We start from the raw sequence: 19,131 nt of genomic DNA, 5'->3' as shown, positions 1-19,131 counted from the left end.
TCAACTGTTTGTATATATATATACATATATATATATCTATATAAATAAAACACAGTTTGTGTGTGTGTGTGTGTTTGTGTGTGTGTATGTTACTGATAGACTCCTAAACGGAGAGGCTCACGTGCTTGATATTTGGCATAGACATGGCCATTGAGCCTGGGAAGGACATGGCCTACCTAAAAATATTTGATGAGATCCATATTTTTTATTCATATTTACCTCAGCGCATTTCAGCGAGGAACATTATACTGTAGCGGTTACCGGAAGCATGACACAATCATCGTGCACCGGCCGATGACGTAACCGGCGGGCGGTTACTTGCCCGGACGTGTCCGGACTTGCCTAGCCCGGGCGGACTCTCGATTTGCATACCACGCCCCGTTGAGAGGCGTGGCTGACTTATTTGCAAGTTATTTGCTTATTTGCACTAACCCTAACCCTAACCCTAACAACCCGGCAGTTTCGCCCTAACGAGTGCAAGTATAGCGCTTTCAACCGCGAGCTCCTCGGCCTTTACCTGGCCGTTCGCCACTTCCGCCATCTTTTAGAGGGCCGCCCATTCACGGCGTTTGTGGACCACAAACCCCTGGTCTTCGCCATGGCCAAGGTTGCAAAGCCGTGTTCGCCCCGCCAGCAGCGCCACCTCTCTGCCGTGTCCGAATTTACGACGGACATCCGGCACGTCGCGGGCAAGGACAACGCTGTGGCCGATTGCCTCTCCCGGTCCGGCGTGAACGCCGTCCACCTCGGTGTGGACTTCGCCCGCATGGTGGCCGACCGGACCGCCGACCCCACGGTGCAAGCCCTCCGGACAGCGGACACAGGCCTGCGGTTGGCCGACGTCCCCTTCGAGGACACAGGCACAGTTCTCCTGTGCGATGTTTCCCTGGGCCAACCTCGCCCCATTGTGCCGACCGGATGGCAGCGGCACATTTTTGACGCCCTCCACGGCCTTTCCCACCCGGGCCGGAAAGCGTCGCAGAAGCTCGTGGCAGCAAAGTTAGTCTGGCACGGGCTCCGTAAGGTCGCCCACGGCTGGGCCAACGCCTGTGTCGCCTGCCAGCGTGCGAAGGTCCACCGACACACCCAGGCCCCGTTGGCACCATTCGACGTGCCCGCACGGCGCTTCGACCACGTCAATGTGGACCTGGTGGGACCCCTTCCCTCCTCGTGGGGCTTCACCCACCTCCTTATAATGGTGGACAGGACCACCAGGTGGCCGGAGGCCGTCCCGCTGGCATCAACAACATCCGCCGACGTGGCGCAGGCCTTCATTGACACCTGGATTGCCCGTTTCGGCGCACCCTCGGACATCTCCTCCGACAGAGGCCCGCAATTCACCTCCGAGCTTTGGGACACGGTCGCCCAGGCCTTGGGGGTCAAGCTACACCGCACCACGGCCTACCATACCCAAGCCAACGGCTTGTGCGAGCGGTTCCACTGCTCGATGAAGGCCGCTCTCAGGGCCAGCCTCCAGGACGACGGTTAGGCCGACAGGCTCCCGTGGGTCCTATTGGGCCTCCGAACGGCCCCTAAAGAGGACCTCCAGGCTTCCACCGCCGAGCTGGTCTACGACCAGCCACTGCGCGTGCCGGGCGAGTTCATCCCTGACGCCACCGGCCCCTGGTCTGCGGCTCGCCAACGCTCGGTCCTCCAGGAGGCCGCCAGGAGATTTGCCCCCGTGCCCACGTCCCACCACGGCTGCCCCCAACCCCATGTCCCCCCAGCACTTCGCACTGCGGAGAACGTTTTTATCCAGAACGACGAACACCGGGGACCGCTCCGGCCGCCGTACGATGGACCTTTCCGGGTCCTGAAGAGGGACGACAAGTCGTTCATCATTGACATCGGCGGCAAACCGGCCCGCATCTCCGTGGACCGCCTCAAGCCGGCCCATTTGGACCTCGACCAACCTCCACGGTTGGCCCTTCCTCCACGACGGGGCCGTCCCCCGTCAACCAAGCCCCCCGCCCGACCATCCACCGCCACGCCACCTACCACCCCCACACGAATCCCCAGGGGTCGTTTCGGCCAGGTCATCAAGACCCCCCTCAAACTGACTCTCCATGACATGACACAATCACCTTGCACCGGCCGATGACGTAACCGGCGGGCGGTTACTTGCCCGGACTCGCCCGGACGTGTCCGGACTTGCCTTGTCCGGGCGGACTCTCGATTTGCATACCACGCCCCGTTGAGAGGCGTGGCTGACTTATTTGCATACCACGCCCCGCCTGAGAGGCATGGCTTTTGTGTGGTGAACTTTTGATACAAATTGCTGCCCGTGTTAACGGGCTATTCAGTGCTTTTGAGTTCTTTCGAGTTGAGCTAAAATAAATAGCTCAGTGAAACTTCGTTCCTGGTGTCGTCCATTTTGTCCGGCTTTATCATGCGAGCATAGCTCCACAATACAATGAATCTCAGCATGTGCCAGAGCAGCTCGCTGATTCGCTCAGAGCGATCACGTGACGTTCCATCCTCGCTGCCAGTCCACTGAACGGAAAATATACAGAATGACCATTGCCATTCACACCACATAGGTGGAGATGCAGCTAACGGGCGCCATCTTGGTTGACACTCGATGCTGGGCGATGGTGATTTCCGTCTTGCGTTTGCACGTAATTCAGAGCGAAAAGCGATTGCGTTTTTTCACCTTTTGTGCGATCGTGTTTTGTGTCGATTTTGGCGATTTTGTGCGATATGAATTAAATGTCTTTGAAACAGCTGTGAAACGTCTTTCCACAACCCTTCCTTAACCGATTGAAGCAGTTTATTGCCGCACAAAATGGCATTTTAACAGTTGTCTGGCTTTTAAAATCTGGGACACGTTCAAAACAAACGAGATCCGCGAAGCGAGTCGGTCGAGTCGTGCTAACCAAGATGGCGACCGACGTTTTTTTTTTTTTTTTTTTTGTATACAACATCGAGGCTCGTGAAAGAGCGAACATTAATCACACAGAAAGACAAACCGACACATAAAACATATAACATCGGGAGCGGTAGACAAGATGGGGAGAGAGGGGGAAGGACACAAACACAACATTTGAGAGCAGGGACCGAGAGACATGGAGACATCGAGAGATCTGAGAGAGGGCGAAGGCTTTGGGGGGGGGGGGGCATGGGAAGGGGGCGGTGGGAGAGGTATAAAACATATGGACACTGCCAGGACTTCCAGGAAAGAAGTTGGAATTTCAAACAAGGTGGATCTGGGGTGAATTAGCGGGGGTAGAAAAGATCAAGGTTTTGGATGGGGGAAGATAAGAGATGGTGGTGAACAGCTGTTTTAAAGACCTGGAGGGAGGAGTGGGATTGAAGGGAGTGAGGGAGTATGTTCCAGAGGCGGGAGAAAAGAGGATGAAAGAGTGAAGGTGAGCAGAGAGCCGAGATTTCGGCAGTTTAACCATCAGAGGGTTGCTGGCAGATCTTGTGCGACCTGTAGGAATATTTGGGGGACAGAGCACAGAGAGAGCTGGGGGTGCAAGGCCGGAGAGGAGTCGGTAGAAGACAGAAAGACCACCTACCTGCCTGCGGTGAGTGAGTGAAAGGCCCTCAGAGATAGCTTCATCGTGGGAGATTCCAATAATTCTGAAAGCTTTGGTTTCAACAGCGTGAAGCCGAGCTAGGTGTGAGGCAGGAACACCGGCCCATAGGGGAGAACAGTATTCCATTGAGCTGCGGATGAAAGCCTTGTATGTGGTGAGGAGCTCAGGTGTGCCGAGGAAGGACTTCGCACGACGGAGGATGCCCAGTCGGCGACTGGCTTTGGAGGCCAGCTTGGAAATGTGGTTTTCCCAAGAAAGATCATGGCAGATAGTGAGACCCAAAAGCTTGAGCGACAGAACTTCTTGGAGAGGATTGTTGAGAAAGTAGATGGGAGGGTTGTCCAGTCGATCTTTTCGGAGAGACATAGTAAGAGTGTGAGATTTGTCAGGATTGAAAGACATGTTCCACTTGTTTGACCAGTCTGTGATTTTGTCAAGTCTTCAGAGAGTGAGGAGGCTGCAGACTGCCGATCTGAGGGAAGAGGAATTGGAGCGGCAGAGAGTGGAGTCATCAGCAAAGAGATAGAGAGGATTTTCAAGAGAGTCAGAGAGATCATTGATGAAGACCAGAAAATGCACGGGGCCCAGAACACTGCCTTGGGGAACTCCAGCCTGAACAGGAAGAGGAGATGAGAGAAACCCATTCAGGGCCACACGTTGACGACGACTAGAGAGGAAGTCCGCCAGCCATGCGTGGAGATTTCCATGGATACCAAAGGAGGAGAGTTTGGTGAGCAGAGCGGGGTGCCAGACCGTGTCGAAGGCACGTGATATGTCGAGGGAGACAGCTCTAATTTCCTGTTTGGCATTGAGGACCTCCATCCATTGTTGAGACAGCAGAAGCAGCATGTCCAGAGTAGAGTGACCTGGTCTGAAACCAAATTGATGATCAGAGATCAAGCCATTGGAGAAGAGGAAAGATTTCATATCCGAAGCAATGATGGATTCCATGACTTTGCTGATAATTGGGAGAAGGCTGATTGGTCTGTAGTTGCTAGGATCTGTTTTTGCACCTTTTTTGTGCAAAGCGGTGATGTTGGCTGATTTCCAAGCAGATGGCAGTTGACCTTGAGCAAAAGAGAGGGTGAAGAGAACAGAGAGAGGGTGAGATAGAGCGGCAGAGCAGGATTTTAGGACCCGTGGGCTGATGCCGTCGGGTCCAGTTGCAGAATCAGAGTCGAGGGTTGACAAACTTTTCCACCTTGTCAGGAGGAAAGGACATGGAGTCCAGGAGCAGCAGGGTACGACTGGGTATGGTGGGTACAGAGAGGGATGGGTTTGGGACACAAGATTTAGAGGCAAACACAGAGTTGAGGCATTCAGCTTTTTCACGTGCGGAGTCAGCTGTGTAGCCGTTTGAGGTAAGGGAGGGGATGGAGGGGGAACAAACACCAGAAACGGATTTGACCAGACACCACCAGGATTTGGAAGAGGGAGACAGATAAGAGAGTTCGGTCTTGAGAACGGAGAGATATTGTTTCCTGGCTCTCCTGAGGGTGGACACACACTTGTTTCGGGCTTTGTGAAAGGAAATGAGATTTCCTTCCGTTGGATTTGCTTTCCAGGAGACTAAGGCAAGTTGTTTCTGGGCAACAGCCTCACCACAAGATTCAGTGTACCATGGACGGGAGGAAGGGTATGACAACTGAAGACGAGATGGGATAAATCTGTGCATGAGAGAGAGCAATTTACTTTGGAAGAATTCCCAGGATGAGTTGACGTTGGTTACCTGACAGGAGTAATTTCCCTGTCAGTGGATCATGGGGACTCACTCTGATTGAGAGGAGTGGTCCAATGGTATGACCATGCATTGTGGCCCTTCGGGGTCAGGATGCATTGTTTGATAGACCATGTGCTTCAGCCTTGGGGCTGAGGTGCATGTGTAATGTTATTGGGACAGCCTTGATAAACGGTGTGCCTTGGCCATGGGGTCAAGGTGCACGTCCAAGGCTGTTCAAATGTTTGATTTTTTAAACCTTTTTTCATCGTAAAAAAGGCAGGCCTTAGCGCTGGCCTCATAAGAGCGGCTACACTTTTCACGGAGTATGAGCGTTCTATATATTTTCAATTCAGTGCGCCAGACTCGCTCACGTACTTGATTTGTGGCATAGACATGGACATTGGGCCTTCACGGTGTAATTTGTGCGAGGCTTTTGTCCGAGTGAGCTTGAGTCGAGAGGGCGAATGTACGGGTTGGGAATGTATGGGTCTCCCTTCCCCCGCCCGGCAACGCCGGTACTGGAGGGCGTCACAGGATCGGTGAGTCTCCAAAATCCGCTTCGTGCTGTTGTTGCGAAGATGCAGGACGATGTCGCGATTGTTGTGCTGCTCTCCTCCCATGAGAACTGCAACGTCATTGTTGACTGGCCCTCCCCTTCCCCCCCTCTTCCCCCTGTTCCCCTCCCCTTCCCCCTCCACTCCCCCACCCGGCAATGCCGGGTACTTCTGCTAGTATATAATAAAGGGCAGTGTGAGGGTGTGTGTGTATCCTCCATAACTCCAAAACCATGAAACCTAGTGGCCCCAAACATTGCATGCATACTAATCGAACTTCAAGGTAGTGCCTGGACGAAAACTGGGTGTTTAGATGTGTTTAAACAAGTGGAACATGTCTTTCAATCCTGCCAAATCTCACTCTCTTACTATGTCTCTCCGAAAAGATCGACTGGACAACCCTCCCATCTACTTTCTCAACAATCCTCTCCAAGAAGTTCTGTCACTCAAGCTTTTGGGTCTCACTATCTGCCATGATCTTTCTTGGGAAAACCACATTTCCAAGCTGGCCTCCAAAGCCAGTCGCCGACTGGGCATCCTCCGTCGTGCGAAGTCCTTCCTCGGCACACCTGAGCTCCTCACCACTTACAAGGCTTTCATCCGCAGCTCAATGGAATACTGTTCTCCCCTATGGGCTGGTGCTCCTGCCTCACACCTGGCTCGGCTTCACGCTGTTGAATCCAAAGCTTTCAAAATCATTGGAATCTCCCGCGATGAAGCTATCTCTGAGGGCCTTTCACTCACTCACCGCAGGCAGGTAGGTGGTCTTTCTGTCTTCTACCGACTCCTCTCCGGCCTTGCTCCCCCAGCTCTCTCTGTGCTCTGTCCCCCAAATATTCCTACAGGTCGCACAAGATCTGCCAGCAACCCTCTGATGGTTAAACTGCCGAAATCTCGGCTCTCTGCTCACCTTCACTCTTTCATTCCTCTTTTCTCCCGCCTGTGGAACAAACTCCCACACTCCCTTCAATCCCTCTCCTCCCTCCAGGTCTTTAAAACAGCTGTTCACCACCATCTCTTATCTTCCCCCATCCATAACCTTGATCTTTTCTACCCCCACTAATTCACCCCAGATCCACCTTGTTTGAAATTCCAACTTATTTCCTGGAAATCCTGGCAGTGTCCATATGTTTATACCTCTCCCACCCCCCCCCCTTCACATGCCTCCCCCCCTTCACATGCCTCCCCCCCTTCACATGCCTCCCCCCCAAAGCCCTCTCCCTCCCACAGATCTCTCAATGTCTCCATGTCTCTCGGTCCCTGCTCTCAAATGTTGTGTTTGTGTCCTTCCCCCTCTCTCCCCATCTTGTCTACCGCTCCCGATGTTATTTGTTTTATGTGTCTGTTTGTCTTTCTGTGTGATTAATGTTCGCTCTTTCACGAGCCTCGATCTTGTATACAAAAAAAAACAAACAAAAAAAAAAAACACTCCTTTTCAAGAAAATTTAGAGTGTGCTCATCCCAAAAAATAATAATGACATCAAGGCAGTACACTAATTCTTGCTATGTTTGGCTCAGCATGTTTGCGTCTACCAGTGCACATGCAGCTATGATCCAAGAAAGAAGATCCTGCAGGTTTGCCACCTTGGTGTTATGGACAATATCTTTGACAAGCCCCCAGAGTAAAAAATCAAGGGGGGGGGGGGGCTATGTCTGATGATCGTGGGTGTCAGGCGGTTGGTCCATCTCAGCCAATCCAGCGACCTGTAAATTTTTCATTCAGGACGGCTCAATCGAGTGAGGCCCAATGAAGGGGAACGCCGTCCTGTTGAAAAATGATCAGGTTGCAGGTCTTCAATCTGTGGGAAGGCAAATCCTTGTACATTGTTGAGGTCACTGTATCCTCCGCAAAGAAAAACAGATCTACCAAGCGGTCATGGAGAAGGCCACACCACACATTGACCTTTGGACTGTTGTGTATGTGTTGAATGACCACGTGGAGGTTTTCATAGCCCTAGATCCTCACACTGTGCTGGTTGACCTTCCTCGATACATGAGACCAAGCTTCGTCTGTGAACATGACCTTTTTTGAGGTAATCTTCATCATCCTCTATGCGACTGGGCATTTCTAATGGAAACCCCTTGCGTTTGAGTCTATCATTTGGTTTGAGTTCCTGCAGATTTTCTGCACCTTGTAGACATAAAGCTTCAGTCTTTTAAACACAATTATGTGTACAGTGGTTGTTGGTCATCCCAGTTCTCTGGATGTGCGTCGGATTGATTTTCTGGGACTCTGTTGAAATGATTCATGCACTCGTTCATTGTCTGCTGCACTTGTGCTTGGTCAACCGGTACCTTTCTGTTTCTGACAACTTTCAGTCTCTTTAAACCTCTTGTACCATTCACTCTCTGATACTAGTCTGCAATGGCAGATTCCTTCCATATCTTCCATAAATGACGCTGAACTTGTGTTTCGGATCTTGTCTTGATGAACCATTCGACGCACTGAGCTTTCTCCTGTGGAGTCGCAATTTTCTTTACTTCAAACAACCAGACCTGAAAATAAAGAAAACTTTACGAGTTTCTGTATCAAACAAAGCATAGATTATATCATTGTATCATTTGTGGTACTAAATATATTAACAACCAAAGTTGTCCAGATCTTTTTGGAGGACGATGTCTCATAAAATTATGGACGGATTCAAACAAAACTTGCTGGACAGGTTCGGTGCGTGACAAGGCCGAATTTATTCGATTTTGGTGAAGATCTGGACGCGATAAAAAAAAGTTTTAAAATTTTTAAACTAGTACACCCGCTAACTACGGCAGGGGCAGAAAGGGTCATTCCTCTTTGGGGTATATAGATTACAGTCGATCTATGGGCGGGTCTCAAGAACATTGGGTGTGTGTTCACTTACCAACTTTCTTGTAGAGAGATCGCCAAGTGATTTAATCATTCGAGCAAACACTCCATTCAAAACCGTTAAGGAACAGCTGGCTTGGCAAGCGCTAGCAAGCTGCTTGGTAGATGAGCAAACCCGGGCTTCCTCCCTTTCAGTTTGTTGTTCAACAGCAGGAGCAAGTTTCAAAAGGCCGCCACGAAAAACCCCATGTTAGCGCCAGGAAGGGTCATGTTATTAACACAAAGTCACAAACCAGGTGGGGTAAGTAAACCAGGTGGCACAGTAGATCTTCGCTCAGTTCTGTAAGTAAAACTTACCTCACGGATGTCAGGATTCCTCCAAATTTCTTTATTTAATGGTATAAACAGCCTTAGCGACTGTTAAGCTAATCTAAAAAAGCGAATCTAATCATAGCTAATCATACGTCTTTGTGGTTTATAATATTTTTTATCCTCTGAGTCTGAGGTGAAAGGCCGTTGGGCCGTTGCTCCTACGAAAACGCCATGCTCAGCTATTTATAAACGTTGACTCGACGTTTGTTAAAGGAGGGAAAACACCTTGGGGAGGTGGGATATTATTGGTATTGATATTATTTTGTAATAACATTAATATTATGTTATTATCATTAGTTTGGTTATTTGAAGCGACATTGGAAGGACGCCACGATAAAGCTAACTTAAGATGGCTATACACCTCAACACGCAACCCATTTTTAAAAATTTATTCTGTATACATAATCGAGGCTCGTGAAAGAGCTAACATTTATCACACAGACGAATCAAACAGACAAAGAACCAAAGTATACAAAAAGGGGAGCGGTAGACAATATGGGGAGAGAAGGGGAAGCACATAAACACAACATTTGTGAGGGACATCGGGAATGTGTGGGAGGGAGAGGGCTTAGGGGGAGGCGGCGTGGGAAGGGGGGTGGGGGGGGGGGGGGGTGGGAGAAGTATAAACACAAGGACACCAAGGACTTCCAGGAAATAAGTTGGTATTTCAAAAAAGAGGATTTGGGGTGAAATTAGCGGGAGTAGAAAAGATCAAGGTTTTGGATGGGGGTGTGACGGACACGATAACCCGCTGGCGCAGTGACATAATTCTGAGCACCAGTGGGTGGCAGCCACGCCCCAGGTGAGGCGTGGCCTCCAGATATACACACGGCTCGCAGCCCCGAGCACGGCAGTGCTGACGAGTGAGCATGCAATAAAGAGCTCAACCTAACCCAAAGCGTTGTGGCCGACCTTTATTTAACGTGTGTGCCCAGCACCACACCACACTGGTGACCTCCGACTGGTTTGGCCGTTGCTGTTCCCCGAACGTGCTATGGCCATCAACGCTGCCGCGATCAAGCTACCGGAGTTCTGGGAAGCGCAGGCCGACACCTGGTTTCTACAGGCCGAGGCCCAATTCCAGCTCCGGGGCGTCACGGCGGACGACACAAGGTACTTTTACGTGGTCGCTGCCCAGCACCACACCACAGGGGAAGACAAGAGATGGTGGTGAACAGCTGTTTTAAAGACCTGGAGGGAGGAGTGGGATTGAAGGGAGTGGGGGAGTTTGTTCCAGAGGCGGGAGAAAAGAGGAATGAAAGAGTGAAGGTGAGCAGAGTCTTGATTTTGGCAGTTTAACCATAAGAGGGTTGCAGGCAGATCTTGTGCGACCTTTAGGAATATTTGGGGGACAGAGCCCAGAGAGAGCTGGAGGAGCAAGGCCGAAGAGGAGTCGGTAGAAGACAGAAAGACCACCAACCTGCTTGCGGTGAGTAAGTGAAAGGCCCTCGGAGGTAGCTTCATCACGGGAGATTCCAATGATTCTGAATGCTTTGGTTTCAACAGCGTGAAGACGAGCTAGGTGTGAGGCAGGAGCACCAGCCCAGAGGGGAGAGCAGCATTCAATTGCTGGATTGACCATTAGGCAGACAAGGCATGTGCCTTAGGGCCAGCCAAAAATTCGGGCCACAAAAATGGACAGCTAAAGAGAATCAAAGATGTGAAGCGTTCTACCATGCATCAACAGCGTATTGGTGCGTTGGCCCTTTTGTGCATTGAAAGTGATTTGCTCCGAGAACTGGACTTCAGTTCTGTAATTGAAGAGTTTGCAGTTGTAAACGCGCGCAAGGTTACAATCTAAGGTCTAGTAAACTGTAAAGCAAAGTGCCAAATCTGTGCGTGTTTTGTCATGCATATATTCATACACTGAAAATTGTATAGACTAAACTAGTTTGAAAGTAGTTTCTTTTCACATTAAATATTTGTCTTTTTTTGTATTAAATATTTTGTTCATGAATCAGTGCATCTTTTGTCTGGGGCCCATTTCCATGTGCCCGAGATCTAATTTAAATTGTTCAGGCCATTCTCTAAAATTTCAAAATGTGCCTTCGGGCCAGCCGAGGCTTAATCCGGCACTGCAGTACTCCATTGAGCTGCGGATGAAAGCCTTGTATGTGGTGAGGAGCTCAGGTGTGCCAAGGAAGGACTTCGCACGACGGAGGATGCCCAGTTGTCGACTGGCTTTGGAGGCCAGATTTGAAATGTGGTTTTCCCAGGAAAGATCATGGCAGATAGTGAGACCCAGAAGCTTGAGTGACAGAACTTCTTGGAGAGGATTATTCAGAAAGTGGATGGGAGGGTTGTCCAGTCGGTCTTTTCGAAGAGACATCGTAAGAGTGTGAGATTTGTCAGGATTGAAAAACATGTTCCACTTGTTTGCCCAGTCTGTGATTTTGAGATGACGGCAATGGCGGGAAAAACCCGCTTGGGGGAGAAAACCCCCTTGGGGAGGGGAACAAATGAATGTGCTACAAGCTTCATTATGTAACCCTTCGTTGTCTTGTCAAGTTTGCTTGAGATTGGATAAGTAACGACGGAATGTATTGGGGTCAAAAATTCATCTGACAGACATATATTACGAGAAAAACTACTACCCCCATTAAAATTACTACCACCCCATAAAAAAAACTCAGAATAATGACGAGATTAAAATTAAAACGCAGAAGGCAGCCTGAATGATAACAAAGAGTGGAGATGCAACCGCTGACCACCGGGTGTTAACACACAGCTGCTCTTACACCACCTCAGGTTGTCGCGAACGGTGTATCGGAAGGCACCAAGCCTGCATCTCCTGTTTTATATCTGCGATTATTATACAATTCATAATAATGACGAGATTAATATTAAAACTCAGAAACCAGTCTGAATAATAATAATGAGTGGAGATGCAGCCTCAGACCATCTGCTGTGAACAACACCACTGCTCTTGCAGCACATCCGGTTGCCGCGAATATTGTGTTTGAATGCACCAGGCCGGCATCTCATGTTGTGCATCTTTGATTAATTATTCCAGAAAAAGAATTTGGAATTGGAATGGGGACTGTGCTCTGATCCATCTACCTCATCAGACATCACCCTGCACCATCACACCGGAATACTGTTATAGTGCAACACAGACAGACACCAAATAGCGTGTAGCGGTCCGGACACAATTCTCTTGTACCGGCCAGTGACGTAATCAGCGGGCGGTCACTCGGATTGCATACCACGCCCCGTTGAGAGGCGTGGCTTACTGTTTGAATTTGAAAGATATATTGCCGCTCGGGTTAGCCGTTTTCAGTGCATTCGTGCCGAGCTCGGAATAAACAGCTCTGTGAAACTCAGCTCGTTGTCGCGTCCATATTGTTGGAGTTCGACGCGGGGGCACAGCTCCACATTGGTGACCTATTTTACAAACACGGCAATGGAGTTGACCGTTGCTTTGAAACTCCCTGGCTTCTGGGAATCGCACGCGGCCGTTTGGTTTGCCCAAGCGGAGTCCCAGTTCGCTTTGCGGCACATCACGGCGGACGAGACTCGCTTCCACCATGTGGTCTCCGTGCTAAACGCCGCCATCACCTCCCGGGTCTTGAGCCTTCTACGGAGCCTGCCGACCGCCGACAAGTATGGCGCACTCAAACGACTACTCCTCGGTACGTTTGACCTCACTGAGGCCGAACGCGCGCAACAGCTGCTTGATCTGCCTGAGCTCGGGGAGGCTCGACCATCCGAGCGCATGGACCACATGCTCTCCCTGCTCGGCGAACACCGCCCAGATTTCCTCTTTTGCGAGCTGTTTCTCCGACAGCTACCCGGGCAGGTACGCTTAGCTTTGGCTAACTCGACAATCAAGGACCCTCGCGCCCTGGCTAAGGAAGCCGACAATTTTTTCTCAGTCGGGCGGCACTTCGGAGCGGCCGCCTGGAACCCTTTGTCCGGCCGAGGCAACGCCCTCGCCACGACCGGCGCTGCCACCGGCCGATTCAGCGCCCCTTGCGGCCACGGCCACCATGACACCCCGTCGGCCGCACCCGACACGACCGGCGCCGCCGCCACCACCGGGGCGGACCATGTGCTACTACCACGCCAGGTTCGGGCAGAAGGCCAGAACGTGTCGCCCACCGTGCACTTTTGGCAGGTCGGGAAACGACCAGCCCGGTGCTCGCTTCCTGCCATGAGCGTCGGCCATTCCGGCAACCTTTTGTTCATTACGGACACCGCGCCCAGGCGGCGTTTTTTGTGCGACACCGGCGCTCAGCTGAGCGTGATACCCGCCTCGGTGCAGGACAAACAGGCCGCGCTTTGCGGCCCCGCCTTGGTCGCCGCAAACGGCTCCTCTATCCACACCTTCGGTTCACACAGCGTCGCACTCTGCTTCGGGGGCCAGCGTTTCGAGTGGGATTTCGTCACGGCGAACGTGCCCATGGCTTTGTTGGGTGCGGATTTTCTTTGCGCCCATGGACTTTTGGTTGACGTAAAACGTTGTCGGCTCGTCAACGCAGAGACCTTCAGCTCTCTCGCTTGTTCATTGAGTGTCTCCGCACCAACCAAGCTAGCATGCGCGCTCCCGGCCACGGACGACTTCACCCGCCTCCTCACTGAGTTCCCCGCCCTCACGCGGCCGACGTTTTCGGCCGTCGCCGTCAAACACGGCGTCGAACACCACATCCCAACCACTGGTCCACCGGTCTACGCCAGGGCTCGTCGCCTCAACCCTGCCAAACTCGCCGTGGCAAAGGCGGATTTCGACGCGCTGGAGCGGTTGGGCATTGTGCGGCGCTCGAACAGCACATGGGCCTCGCCCCTGCACATCGTACCCAAACCGGGTGGCGGATGGCGACCGTGCGGCGATTATCGCCGCCTCAACGATGCCACCACCCCCGACCGGTACCAGATACCGCATATCCAGGACTTTTCTGCCCGTTTGGCGGGGCGGGTGATCTTCTCCAAGGTCGACCTTATTCAGGGCTACCACCAGGTACCTGTCCGGCCGGCCGACGTTCCGAAGACGGCTGTAATTACACCCTTTGGCCTCTTCGAGTTCCTCCAAATGCCGTTCGGCCTTAAGAACACAGCCCAGGCCTTCCAGCGGCTGATGGACAATGTGCTGCGCGATCTCACCTTTCTATTCGTCTACCTGGATGACATTCTCATCGCCAGCACTTCCCGGGCGGAGCACCTCCTTCACCTGCGCACACTTTTTGAGCGCCTCAGCCAGCACGGCCTCATCATCAACCCGGCGAAATGCCAGTTTGGCGTGGCTGCCGTCAACTTCCTGAGACACCGCATCACGAAGCGCGGGGTCGTTCCGCTGCCGACCAAGGTGGGGGCCGTTAAGAGTTTCCCGCGCCCCGCTCCGTCAAGGCCCTGCAGGAGTTTTTGGGTATGGTGAACTTCCACCACTGGTTCGTGCCTCGCGCCGCCCAACTCATGCGCCCCCTGTACGACACCCTCAGGGGTATGCCGGCCAAGCACGACATCGCCTGGACCGAGGAGATGGACGAGGCGTTCACGGGCGCTAAGCTGGCCCTCGCCAACGCAACCATGCTGGCGCACCCGGCACTCGAGGCACCCATCGCCTTTACCACGGACGCTTCCGACTACGCGTTGGGTGCCGTGCACGAGCAGTGGGTTAACGGGGCTTGGCAACCGCTGGCCTTCTTCAGCCGGCAGCTCCGCCCTAACGAGCGCAAATACAGCATGTTCGACCGCGAGCTCCTCGGCCTTTACCTGGCGGTTCGCCACTTCCGCCACCTTTTAGAGGGCCGCCCATTCACGGCATTTGTGGACCACAAACCCCTGGTCTTCGCAATGGCCAAGGTCTCAGAGCCGTGGTCGGCTCGTCAGCAGCGCCACCTCTCCGCCGTGTCCGAATTCACGACGGACATCCGGCACGTCGCGGGCAAGGACAATGCTGTGGCCGATTGCCTCTCCCGGTCCGTCGCGGGCGCCGTCCACCTCGGCGTGGACTACGCCCGCATGGCGGCCGACCAGATCTCCGACCCCGCAGTGTAAGCCCTCCGGACAGCGGACACGGGCCTGCGGTTGTCTGACGTCCCCTTCAAGGACACAGGCACAGTTCTCATGTGCGACGTTTTCCTGGGCCAACCTCGTCCCATTGTGCCCGCTGGATGGCAATGGGTCGTTTTTGACGCCATCCACGGCCTTTCCCACCCGGGCCGGAAAGCGTCGCAGAAGCTCGTGGCAGCGAAATTCGTCTGGCCAACGCCTGTGTCGCCTGCCAGCATGCGAAGGTCCACTGGCACACCCAGGCCCCGTTGGCACCATTCGACGTGCCCGCGCGGCGTTTCGACCACGTCAACGTGGACCTGGTGAGACCCCTTCCCCCCTCGCGGGGCTTCACCCATCTCCTCACGATTGTGGACAGGACCACCAGGTGGCCGGAGGCCGTCCCGCTGACGTCAACGACATCCGCAGACGTGGCGCAGGCCTTCATTGGCACCTGGGTCGCCCGTTTCGGTGCCCCCTCGGACATCTCCTCTGACAGAGGCCCCCAGTTCACCTCTGAGCTTTGGGGCGCGGTCGCTCAGGCCTTGGTGGTCAAACTTCACCGCACCACGGCCTACCACCCCCAAGCCAACAGCTTGTGCGAGAGGTTCCACTGCTCAATGAAGGCCGCTCTCAGGGCCAGACTCCAGGACGACAGTTGGGCTGACAGGCTCCCTTGGGTGCTATTGGGCCTCCGGACGGCCCCTAAAGAAGACCTCCAGGCTTCTACCGCCGAGCTGGTCTACGGCCAACCACTGCGTGTGCCGGGGGAGTTCATCCCCGACGCCACCGGCCCTGGTCCGCGGCTCGCCAAAGCTCGGTCCTCCAGGAGGCCGCCAGGAGATTTGCCCCGGTGCCCACGTCTCATCATGGCTGTCATCAACACCATGTCCCCCCAGCGCTTCGCACAGCGGAGTACGTTTTGGTGCGCAATGACGCGCACCGGGGACCGCTCCGGCCGCCTTACGATGGGCCTTTTCGGGTCTTGAGGAGGGGCGACAAGTCATTCGTCATCGACATTGGCGGCAAACCGGATCATATCTCCGTGGACCGCCTCAAGCCGGCCCATTTGGACCTCGACCAACCTCCACGGTTGGCCCTTCCTCCACGGCGGGGCCGTCCCCCGTCGACCAAGCCCCCCGCCCGACCATCAGCCGCCAAGCCGCCAAGCCGCCTCCCACCCCCACACGAATCGCCAGGGGTCGTTTCGGCCGGGTCATTAAGGCCCCCCACAAACTGACTCTCCCTGTACAAGTGAATTCTGGGGGGGCGCATGTCGCGGTTACCGGACACAATTCTCTTGTACCGGCCGGTGACGTAATCAGCGGGCGGTCACTCGGATTGCATACCACGCCCCGTTGAGAGGCGTGGCTTACTGTTTGAATTTGGAAGATATATTGCCGCTCGGGTTAGCCGTTTTCAGTGCATTCGTGCCGAGCTCGGAATAAACAGCTCTGTGAAACTCAGCTCGTTGTCGCATCCATATTGTTGGAGTTCGACGTGGGAGCACAGCTCCACAAGCGTATTTTAGTTTGATGATGATTCTTATATGGTATATAGCATGATATTTCAAATATATAGCATGATATATAGCATCTGGTCATATATCGCATGATATTTCAAAAAGTTGTGGACGACTTGCGACAAAACTTGGTGGATGAGTTGGGTAAGTGACAAGAACAAGCTGATTCGATTTTGGTTCAGATCCGAATCCAGATATGACCTTTAAGGGGGATACAAAATGTAAACCGTTTAGTCTGGCGGAGGTATTCTCTCTTCCGAGTGCCGTTCTAGTTTTCATATGTCTCACCTGCTCATTAAATAACAAGCATTATAGGAATTAAATGGTGCTATGAAGATATACAGAGTAAAAAAGACTTGTTCTAAATTATTTGAATAAACAGTTAGTAATCGCGTTAACCAAACATAAGTGGAAAACTAGAACGGGCACTCGGTAGAGCGCTTACCTTCGCCGCAGCTACTGTTCTGTACTGTACTAAAATACGATTTTGACCTTTTCGTGACCTTGACCTTGACCTTTGACCCGATTGCTCCCAAAATCTAATCAAATGTGTCCCGTATAATAACCAATCATCCCACCAAATTTCATGCAATTCGGTTGAATACTTTTTGAGTTATGCGAATAACATACACACACACACACACACAGACATACAAATAAATACACAGCGATCAAAACATAACCTTCCGCTTTTGCGAAGGTAAAAATCATGACAATAAAACGCCAATGTGTTCTTGCGTTCCTGGTTTCACTCCTTATTTTACACGTCGCTCCATCCTCCAGTCCTGTTTTTCATCTAAAATATCTGTAGTAGTCTTCCACATGTTTTACAGCATGAAAAGGGCAAGGTATGTTTGGCCTTCCATTTTTTTTTTTTACAGAGGTCAATGCTCATGAGAGAGCAAATTCAAAACTTGCAAATAGCAATTGTATTCACATCAGGTCATTTACATGAAGTTTACATTTTGAAACTAGATGGTATTCATGGAACAATTACCTTCTGCAGTCAACTTGGTACGAACCAACTCTTCTGTTTTAAAGGGTTTTTAAAATTTGATCCAATATGCCTGCCAGACCACTTGAGCGATGACATCATAGATCACGCTCAATAAATTTGCGTAGATCACGTTCAATAAATTTCAAACTGATCGCACTATGTGTTGTCCCTGTTGAATTATGACGTCATAATTAAGGCACCAATGCCATCATCATTAACAACACTTATTCCCCATGTGGAGTTCTTTACAATGAGCCACGTTTCAATTTCTTCCATGGAGCGGTTTCAGAGATATAGAGGTACGAAGTTTTTCCAAGATGGCGCCCATACAAACGTGACAAATGAGGTCATAATTATCACTGAAATTCTACAGTCGGAGGCGCTCCTCTGGTGAAAATTTTGTGTCAATCAGACCAACAATTGCAGAGAAAAAAAAATTCATACTGATCGGATCAAGCGTTGTACTTGTTGAATTATGACGTCATAATTCAGGCACCGATGACATTATGATTAACACATCTTATTTCCCATGTGGAGTACTTGACAACGCACCATGTTTCAATTTTTCCATGGAGCGGTTTTGCAGATATATAGAGGTGCAACGTTTTTTGATTTTTCCAAGATGGGGCCTGTTACACGTGGCCTATGACGTCATAATTTATCATTGAAATATTCCACAGGAGGACCCACTCCTATGGTCACAATTTCGTGTCCATCGGACTAACAGTTGCAGATAAGCATTTTTTCTTCCATCTTGATCAGATCGAGCGTTATCCTAGTCGAATTATGATGTCATAATGAAGGCACCGATGATATCACCATTAACAAAACTTATTTCCCATGGGGAGTACTTGACAATGAGCCTTGTTTCAATTTTTTCCATTGAGCGGTTTCAGAGATATAGAGGTGTAATGTTTTTTCCAAGATGGCATCCATTCCACGTGACTTATGACATCATAATTATGAATAAGAAATTATATAGGCGAAGGCGCTCCTATGGTAAAATTTTGTGTCAATAGGATTATCGGTTGCCGAGAAAATGAATTCTGAATTCTAAAAATGCAGACACGCACGCCACACATACGCAACCAAATTGGTGGGTAGTTATAACCCGACTTTTCGCTTTGTGAGCGCAGGGTAATAATTGTGTCCTGCACGTGTACAATTGTGTGGCCTTTGCTATCCTGGGAATATGTAAATGTCACTCGGACTGGTGGCTCTGCCCATTTATGGATAAATATCACCCCTGCTATCACCCCTGTGGAATGGCATGTCTGGCACATGGCATTGTGAATTTGATATGAGCTAACTAAGGATTGAACCAAGAATCAGGGAACTCTCTGAACCAAGACTCAGAGAACTCTCTAAACCAATAATCAGGGAGTTCTTTGAACCAAGAATCAGAGAGCTCTCTGAATCAAGAATCGGGAACTCTCTGAACCAAGAATCAGAGAGATCTCTGGACCAAGAAGCAGGGAACTCTCTGGACCAAGAATCAGGGAGTTCTTAGAACCAAGAATCAGAGAGCTCTCTGGACCAAGAACCAGGGAACTCTCTGAACCAAGACTCAGAGAACTCTCTAAACCAATAATCAGGGAGTTCTTAGAACCAAGACTCAGAGAGCTCTCTGAAT

At 51.4% G+C, this 19,131-nt stretch overlaps 1 protein-coding gene across 3 annotated transcripts in view; it reads right to left on the bottom strand.

The window, feature by feature from the left end:
• Window positions 1-19,131, bottom strand: part of LOC137426470 (solute carrier family 22 member 6) — a 102,473-nt gene that overhangs the window by 46,289 nt on the left and 37,053 nt on the right. The window lies entirely within an intron of this gene.

The sequence above is a fragment of the Myxine glutinosa genome, chromosome 5 (genome assembly GCF_964187855.1).
Source record: "Myxine glutinosa chromosome 5, kmMyxGlut1.1, whole genome shotgun sequence".
Taxonomy (NCBI): domain Eukaryota; kingdom Metazoa; phylum Chordata; class Myxini; order Myxiniformes; family Myxinidae; genus Myxine; species Myxine glutinosa.
This window is presented reverse-complemented; position numbering and strand designations above follow the sequence as displayed.